We start from the raw sequence: 8468 nt of genomic DNA on the forward strand, positions 1-8468 counted from the left end.
ACTTTTCTTGTCATGGAAAGGCAATATAATGTTTTAGTCCTTAAATGCTTTTTACATATAGAAACCGAAACCAGTTTTTGGTTGAGATGTTCAGGGAAGGAGCTAAAATGTCGAATTAGTCATTCCTTCATGACAGGCCCCCTGAGATGGAGAGTAAATGGGGAATGGATAATCGACATTGCCCGAGCAGAGACTCATATGTCAATATCTCATTGTTGATATTTTATTGTTTATAGAATAGAATGCTGGTACATGACAGTCCTAATAATAGCAACAACAGTAATAGTTAACCTCTACTAAGAGCTTACCATGCACCATATATATACACATATATATATAATGCACTTTATATATATTGCATTTTACAACTATCCTGTGTGATAGGCTCTATTACTCCCACTTTGCAGATGAGAAGATTGAGGCACAGAGAGTGTTCTCAGTTTTGATTGGTTAGTTTCCTTCTTCTTTTATTATTCATGTGAATTCCTAAGCTCGTCAGGTGCACAAAACATATCACACTCCAACAGATCACATTGACCTTCAGCTGACTATGAAATTTCAGTTCCTGAAATCCTCACAGCATCCCTGTGAGGTGAGGTTTATTAGTTGAGAATATAATGGTTGAGAAAATAAAGGTTCAGAAGAGTTAGGAGGCTTGTCCCTCACAGAGCTTGTAAGTGATGAGAACCAGAACTTCAACAAAAATCTCCGAACCCAGTGACGTTTCCACAGCCCCACCTCACCTCTCCAAATGAAGGCAGGGGCCCATCCATGTGACCTATTGTTTGAAACACGTTACATAGGTGTTTTAGTTCCCTTTCTAAGGTAGTCAGCACAGACATCCTTGTCCTATTGTCCTAAGTGTGAGGGGTGGTGGGGGCTAGACCTAGGACATAGGCGTTCTGGATTCATGCTCTGGAATTTCCAAAGACTCTTTGACCTGCTCAAGGACCAGCAAGGTAGAGCATGGTCCCAGGTGTATTCATAGCAGTCTCTCTCTGAGGGCTTGCTTGATGGAAGGCATACCCTGGGCCGTTTGCACAGCAGGTGCTGAGACACTTCTGAGCTCCTCCCTGTAGAAGCTCTGTTAGCTCTTTAGATCCTGCTCCTGCTCCAGCCCTGGGCTGGCTTCATGGGCTCTGCTGTTCTTCTGTAACTCATACAGGATGTCTCCAAACAGGGTATTTCACACAGAGTAGAAAGGATGGCTTTCCAGTCATGGAGTGGGCACCAAGGCCCACCCTCTCCAAGTTCTTTTTTCACCCCAACTCTTTGCAAACAGAAAAGTCATTTATTGTTCTTGTGCTTTCAATTTCTCAGAGTCAGAGAAAGGCCATAATATGCTATTCTCACTGTTAGTTGTTAGCTTCCAGTGGGACAAAATATTCATTTGTTCATTCATTTACTCAATCATTCATTCATTTATTAGCAGATATGTATCCAGTGTCAGCTAGGTGCCAGGCACTCTTAGGTGCTTAGGATACAGCAGTGGACAAAACAAAGTCCAGTCCTTATGGAGCTTCCGTTCTGGGAGGGTTACAGACCAAAAGCACGTAAAGAAGGAAAAGTAAAGCAGGATACAGGGACAGAATGTGACAGGGGCGCTATTTTATAAGGGTGGTCAGAGATAACTACTGCAAGAAGGTTATATGTGAGCAGAGAACTGAATGAAGTGAGGAAGCCAGCCATGGGACTAGAGAGGGAACTGTTCCAGCCCTGAAATGGGACCCGCTTGACCTATTCAAGAACACACAAGGAGGCCAGTGTGGTCAGAGTGGGATGAAGGAAGGTGGGAATACCGGGAAGGAGGTCAGAGACATAGCCTGAGGTCAGTTGACATAGATGCTAGCTCAGGTTACCTTCATGTACGGATGAGCTGGAGCCCAGGCTCCTTCTGAGCACTAAGTACCAGCCACTCTGGTCAGGCTAGGTCAGAGTTCAGAAGACTATGGCCAAAAACAGATGGGACTTCTGTGGTGATCTGAAGTGTAGGCTGGATTCTGGTTGCAGCCACAGTAAGCAGTTCATACAGAGAACCAGAGGTTCAAAATCAGGCTCATGTAGAGAACCAGGTTCAAAACCTGAGGTAGAATCCAAGGATGTGGCTCGGGAAGCCAGTAGGGTGTGGGTGGACCCACGGCCTGGAAGCAGTCTGAAACCAGGGCAGCTCCTGGGGCCCCAAACCAGTCACTGCAGCAGGCCTGTCCCAGGGAAGCAAAGGGCCTCTCCTCTAGCAGGGCTGTGCTTGGAGTCTAGGGACCCTACCCGCTTTGGTTGCTATTGCAGAGCCACAGAATGAGAGGAAGAGCCTCTCATTAGAACCTCAAGGCACAGGCCAGGCACAGTGGCTCACGCCTGTAATCCCAGCACTTTGGGAGGCTGAGGCAGGTGAATCACTTGAGGTCAGGCTTCAAGACCAGCCGGGCAATATGGTGAAACCCCGTCTCTATTGAAAATACAGAAATCAACCAGATGTGGGGTCGGGTGCCTGTAATCCCAGTTACGCGAGAGGCTGAGGCACTGAGAATCGCTTGAATCCAGGAGGCAGAGGTTGCAGTGAGCCAAGACTGTGCCACTGCACTCCAGCCTGGGTAACAGAGCAAGGCTCTGTTTCAAAAAAAAAAAAAAAAAAAAAAAAGAGTCTCATGACACAATCTGGCCTAACCTGATGAAAGAAATTAGGGGAACTAAAGGAGGGGTGGTGTCTGCTCAGGATCACTTGCTGAGTCTCTGTTCCTGGAATTCTAGCCCAAGCCCTCTGCTTTGGACTCCATGTCTTCAGCCTTCCAGTCTGTGTGGGCTTTTCCAGGCAGGATTATTTGTAATGTCTTCATTCTCCCGTCCTAGTAGGGCTCAGCAGATCCAGAATACATGTGCCCCAATTCCTTCTGGAGGACCAGGGGCACACAGAAGCCCCAGTTAGGCTCCCGAGGCCTGGCACAGACCACCCACCATGGCCAGCTTATCCTGGTGACCTACTGCCATGAAGACTGAGAAGGGTCTCGGGAATTAATTAGGCAGATGAGCATTCTGGACTTCGTGTAATATCCCTTGCTCTGCTACAGAAATTTTGTTGTGGGTGGTGCTTTATAGTTTGCAGACCTTTCAAAACAAAACTGAGGTATATCCCATACCATAAAATGTATCCTTTTGATATGGTTTGGCTCTGTTTCCTTATCCAAATCTCATCTTGTAGCTCCCATAACTCCCACATGTTGTGGGAGGGACCTGGTGGGAGATGAATGAATCACTGAATCTTGGGGGCAGGTCTTTCCCATGCTGTCTTCATGATAGTGAATGAGTCTCATGAGATCTGATGGTTTTAGAAATGGGAGTTTATCTGCACAAGCTCTCTCTTTGCCTGCTGCCATCCATGTAAGATGTAACTTGCTCCTCCTTACTTTCTGATTGTGAGCCCTCCTCAGCCACGTGAAACTGTAAGTCAGTTAAACCTCTTTCTTTTGTCAATTTCCCAGTCTCAGGTATGTCTTTATCAGCAGTGTAAAAACAGACTAACGTACCTTTTGAAATGTACAATTGAGTGGTTTTAGGTGTAGTCACAGGGTTGTACAACCATCACTACTATCTAATTTCAGAGTATTCTTCCCACTCACAAAAGGAACCCTGTACCCTTTTGTAGTCACTTTCCTTTTCCACTTCTCCTCAGCCCCTGGCAACCACTAATCTACTTTGTCTGTATGGATTTGCATTCTGGATATTTCATAGAAATAAAATGCTACAATGTGTGGCTTTTTTTGTGTGTCCTGCTTACAGCATGAATCAGTACTTCACTCTTTTTAATGGCTGAATAATGTTCCATTGTATGGACATGACACAATTTGTTTGTCAGTTGATTAGTTGATGAACATTTAGGTTGTTTATAATTCTTGGCTATTATGAATAATGCCACTGTGAACATTTATGTACAAGTTTTTGTGTGGACATATGTTTTCAATTATCTTGGTTGCAATTGCCAGGTCATAGGCTAACTGTGTGTTTAACTTTTTGAGAAACTGTTGAACTGTTTTCCATAATGGCTATATCATTTTACATCTCCATCAGCAATGAGAGTTCCAGTTTCTCCATATCCTCACCAACATTTCTCATTGTCTATCTTTTTGATTATAGCTATACTGGTGGGTGTGAAGTAGTATCTCACTGTGGTTTTTAGTTGCCTTTCTTTAATAACTAATTATGTTGAGCATCCCTTTATTTGATTATTGTGCATTTGTTTAATTTGTTATCTCCATTGAATAAATACCTATTCAGATTATTTGCTCATTATTTAATCGGGTTATTTGTCTTTTATTGTTGCATTGTAAGAGTTCTTTATATATCCTGAATAATCTTATCAGATGTATGATTTGCAAATAGTTTTGCCTATTCCATGAGTTGTCTTTTTACTTTCTTGATAGTGTCCTTTGAAGTACAAAATTTCAAATTTTGATCAAGTCTGATTTACCTATTTTTTCTTTTGTTGTTTATGCTTTGTGGTGTCTTATCTAATAAACCATTCCCTACTCTAAGGTCATAAAGGTTTGTGTCTGTTTTCTTCTTAGAGTTTTGTAGTTTTAGCTCTTACATTTATGCCTTTGATCCATTTCGAGGCAATTTTGTATATGGTGTGAGGTAGGGGTCCAAAGCATTCCTTTCTATATGGCTATCCAGTTATCCCAGTGTCATTTGTTAAAAAGTCTATTCTTTCCCCCATTGAGTTGTCTTGGCACCCTTGTAAAAATTCAGTTAACTCACACACATTTTTAAAGATGTTGGTTCTACACTTCATTATGAATTAACTTTTTGGGATTAAAATTACTGTATGGCTTCACAGGGCCAGCATGTAGAACAGACTCTGGCACAGAGTAGATGCATAATAAGTGCTGACTTTAGTCAAATGGAATAAGCCTAGGAAATAGACACATTCACTCTTTGAGCCTCTGCTGTGTTCAGCGGACCCCCTGGGATGGAGATAAGTTATTTTCTCTCTGGCCCCTGCTCTGCCAGTAACCCTGTTGAGCATAACCATTTCTACAAAACATATATCTGATTTATCTTGTAGTTTTGATTCTGTGTCTGCCTCCTGGGGACTCAGCAAGCAAGCAAGCCTTAGCTCCTCTTTAGACCTGAGGAATTTACGTGGAAGCTCTGATCTACATCCTTGGTAGGGATGCAGAGTGCTGTGGGCTGGTGTGTATTTCTCCCTGCGGGCTACTGGGGTGGCCTTTTATGTGCAACCCTGTATGTACATGGGTGCTTTCCAGCATTCCCAGACCTTGCCTTGACAAAACAATGTGACAACATTAAAGATATATGCTTGGGAAGTAAAACGTGCTGGTACTTCCATTCCCCAGAACACGTGTTTTCATTCTGGCATGTCCTTTCTAGTCCTTTGCCACATACAGACATGTTTTCTTGCATTTGCCAGTACAGTGCAAATATGATTTTGTGGCTTCCTTTTTTACATTGTTTTATAAATATTTTCCATATCTTTACATGGCCTTCATATTACACATTTGTAAGACTTCATTGTGTTGATATGCCAATCCCTTCCTGTTGAATATTTAGACTGCCCCCTCCCCAGCTTTTAAGAGAGTTTTTAAAAAACAAAAATGGAAACAAATCACATCCCACTTGTCGCAACCACGGTTCCTATTCAGATACAACCTGCAAGCCTTGGTGGTTACAGGCTGACCAGACCCCAAATGACTGGAGACTGGCTAAACAGATTCTGAGAAAAATATGTATAAAAGTGAACTGAGACCTCGGTGTCTCCATGAAATACGAGATTAAGCGGTTTGCATGTGTGGCCTAAACTCTTCCAACTCCTAGTAAAGTAATCAGGGTCATTGGTAGTTAAGTTAGTGAATCAGGAGACTCTGAGCTGCATAGAAAAGGAGGAAACTTTTGGCCAGTAGCAAACTAGAGTCAGAAAAGGAGAGGCCGGAGAGGCCAGTGAGTAACATTCTAACCGGGAGGGAAAACGTTGCCAACAATTTTGCCTGGTATGTCAGAATGGTCATTTGGTGCTTTGGAGAAACGCTTACATGACACAGAAGTTTCCATCTAGTTGCATCCTGATTATCAACCGACCCTCTGTGCAGACCAGGGGCCCAGGTCCTGGAGAAATCCAGCCAAGAGAAAGAAGGCGCCTCCCTGTTTCCAGGGTGTTCTTCTGGAGGCCAAGGGAGCAAGAACACACAGGGAAGATGCCGTGGGCCGGAGAGTGAAGCGCACTTGTCTCCCTGTGACTTCTTTATCTTCAAGCCCCCTACGTCCCGCTAAGCTCTGCAGGGTCTGGGGGAAGCTGGGGTAGCCCCAGAGCCACCATTGTGCCCGTGCAATTAAACAAGAATGCTCCGACTTGACAGTTCCACTGTGAAAGTTTTCAAATAGTGTTTGGAATGTTTACATAATTGTTGAAAAGAGGCTTTTTCAATGTACCTGTTTACACTCTTTCCTTTTGGAAATTCTTTCAGCAATCAGGCCGTGGAGGGCTCTCAGGCTGCACTTGCCGCCCTTGATTGCAGAGGGAGGAATGAAAGGCCCGTCAGTGAATCGCTGGGAAAACATTCCCTAACAAACGCCCTCTAATGAGGGGGCGCCGCTTTCGCTGCCGCGGCGGCGGTGGAGGGGGCGCGCGGAGCGGCGGGGCAGGGGCGCGGGCCCGGGGGGAGGCCGGGCCGGGTTTTGTGGCGGCGCTCCCGGTTGGAGGGAGCGAGGACCCCGGGTCTTTGTGTGCAAATTTCCCACCAGGACCAAGCAACTTTCCACAATTTAATTAAGTGGCTTTAGAGTCCGGAGTTGGCCTAACAAGCCCCTGTTCATGAATGAAAGATTTGTCCCCAGCAGCGGGGGCCGGCTGGAAACAAAGTGGGCCGCAGTTAGCCTGGATCCGGCCGGTTTCTCGGCTCCGCGGCCAGCCCCAGCCGCCCGGGAGCAAGAGAAGGCGGCTGCGGGGGCTGGCAGCGGTCCTTCTGGGACGCGTCTCACCTAGCTCGCAGCAAATATGCCATCCATATGCCCAGGATCACAACCGAATCAGCTCCATCAGGCCTGGCAAAGATGCATTTAAATTGCTAATATTGCACTCGGAAGCGACGACAGAACTGCCTGGGCTCAGCTCTGTAGGATCCACAGAGACAAACCTGGGATGGGGGTGGGGTGAGTTGGGGAGGGGTTCGGAAACAGCCCAAGTGAGAATCTCTAGAAACTGGCTATTAGGAGGCGCGAGAAGTGGGGATCCTTGGTAGAGAGATGCCAAGAGAAACCGTGGCAGAAATGCTCCCAGGATGGAGCGCTGGGGCTGGTAGGCCACTCGGGCCCCTTTCTCATTCATTATTTCTGAAGAGAGGCCGGCTGGAGTTTCTACAAAGGCTGCTCTGCTCCAGGGAGGCATCCCCCTACTCCCCAGCACTCTTACCTTTGAACAAGACAGGTTTTCTAGAAAGACAGAAAATATTGGCTGGTGGGAAGAAGGGAGGGGCCAGCTGCCGCTGTGAGATGTTTCTCGGTTACAGTGGTTGAGTGTCCCTGCCCTTGGCGGTGGTCTGTCAAGCAGGTTTGGGATGGGGGTCTTTTGCAGTCACTTTCCAGTGGAGGGTTCAATGAGTGTTTTTCTCTGACTGTATTTTTAGAAAAAATTATGATGACAGTTGTTAGGTCTCAGGCAGGCAGGCAGGCAGCACATTCCATTACAAAGTTAGCATGAAATCAATATGTAAATAACCCTTTCTAACTGGCAGCTATTTTTGAAGGCAGAACGCACCGGATGTTGCAGGTTTGTTCCAGTTCACTTTAAATACCTCTCTGTCCTCAGAGTCTGTGAATGTGCTCACATTCAGAAGAGCCTTTCCCCCTTTTCACTTGGTCTTTGCAGCGTCCCTGATAGCGGTAATGCCACCATGAGCTTTGTCCTCAAATCTCCTCCTCCATCATTTAAAAATCAGATTGACAAGACCTGCTCCAGGCTGGGAGTGTTAGTTCCCCTTCGGCATGGCCATTTTTCAAAAGCACGGGTTGCTCCAGGAAGGGTAGAGGCGGCAGAAGCCACGGCCATCCGAGGAAAGAATTAAAGGAGAGAGAAAGACCGAGAGGCTGCGATCAGGGTTGAATCAGAGATTCAGACAGTTACTGCCAAAATACATAGAAGTCATTGCCAGGACATAAAAGGTCAGAGGATACCAGCCGTGAGAAGAACCAGGTTAGAACCGTGACTGCAGCTGAGCAGGAAGAAACAGGTCTCAAGGTACTCCTGAGTGAGCAAGGGCCTGAGACCGAAGGTCTTTGCATAGTTCCTTGTCAGTAGTGACAGTTTTCATTGTTGTTTAATTTTGAAACTAGCTGTGCTATGTGTATCTGCATTAAAACAGAAATACTTCTAGAATGTTTTACGTCAGGCATGGACGGTGCCACAATGTCTGGTGTGACATATGGGGTGTGTGTATGTGTACATGTGTGTATTTATTTTC

At 45.6% G+C, this 8468-nt stretch overlaps 1 long non-coding RNA gene across 1 annotated transcript; it reads right to left on the minus strand.

The window, feature by feature from the left end:
- Window positions 1-6762: 6762 nt before the first annotated feature.
- Window positions 6763-8178, minus strand: LOC144337855 (uncharacterized). The gene is made up of 3 exons (XR_013411487.1): window positions 7421-8178; window positions 6991-7053; window positions 6763-6859 (listed from the first exon to the last, which is right to left on the minus strand). It is a non-coding gene; the product is annotated as an uncharacterized LOC144337855 (long non-coding RNA).
- Between the last annotated feature and the right edge of the window lie 290 nt (window positions 8179-8468).

This window comes from Macaca mulatta, chromosome 1 (genome assembly GCF_049350105.2).
Source record: "Macaca mulatta isolate MMU2019108-1 chromosome 1, T2T-MMU8v2.0, whole genome shotgun sequence".
NCBI lineage: Eukaryota > Metazoa > Chordata > Mammalia > Primates > Cercopithecidae > Macaca > Macaca mulatta.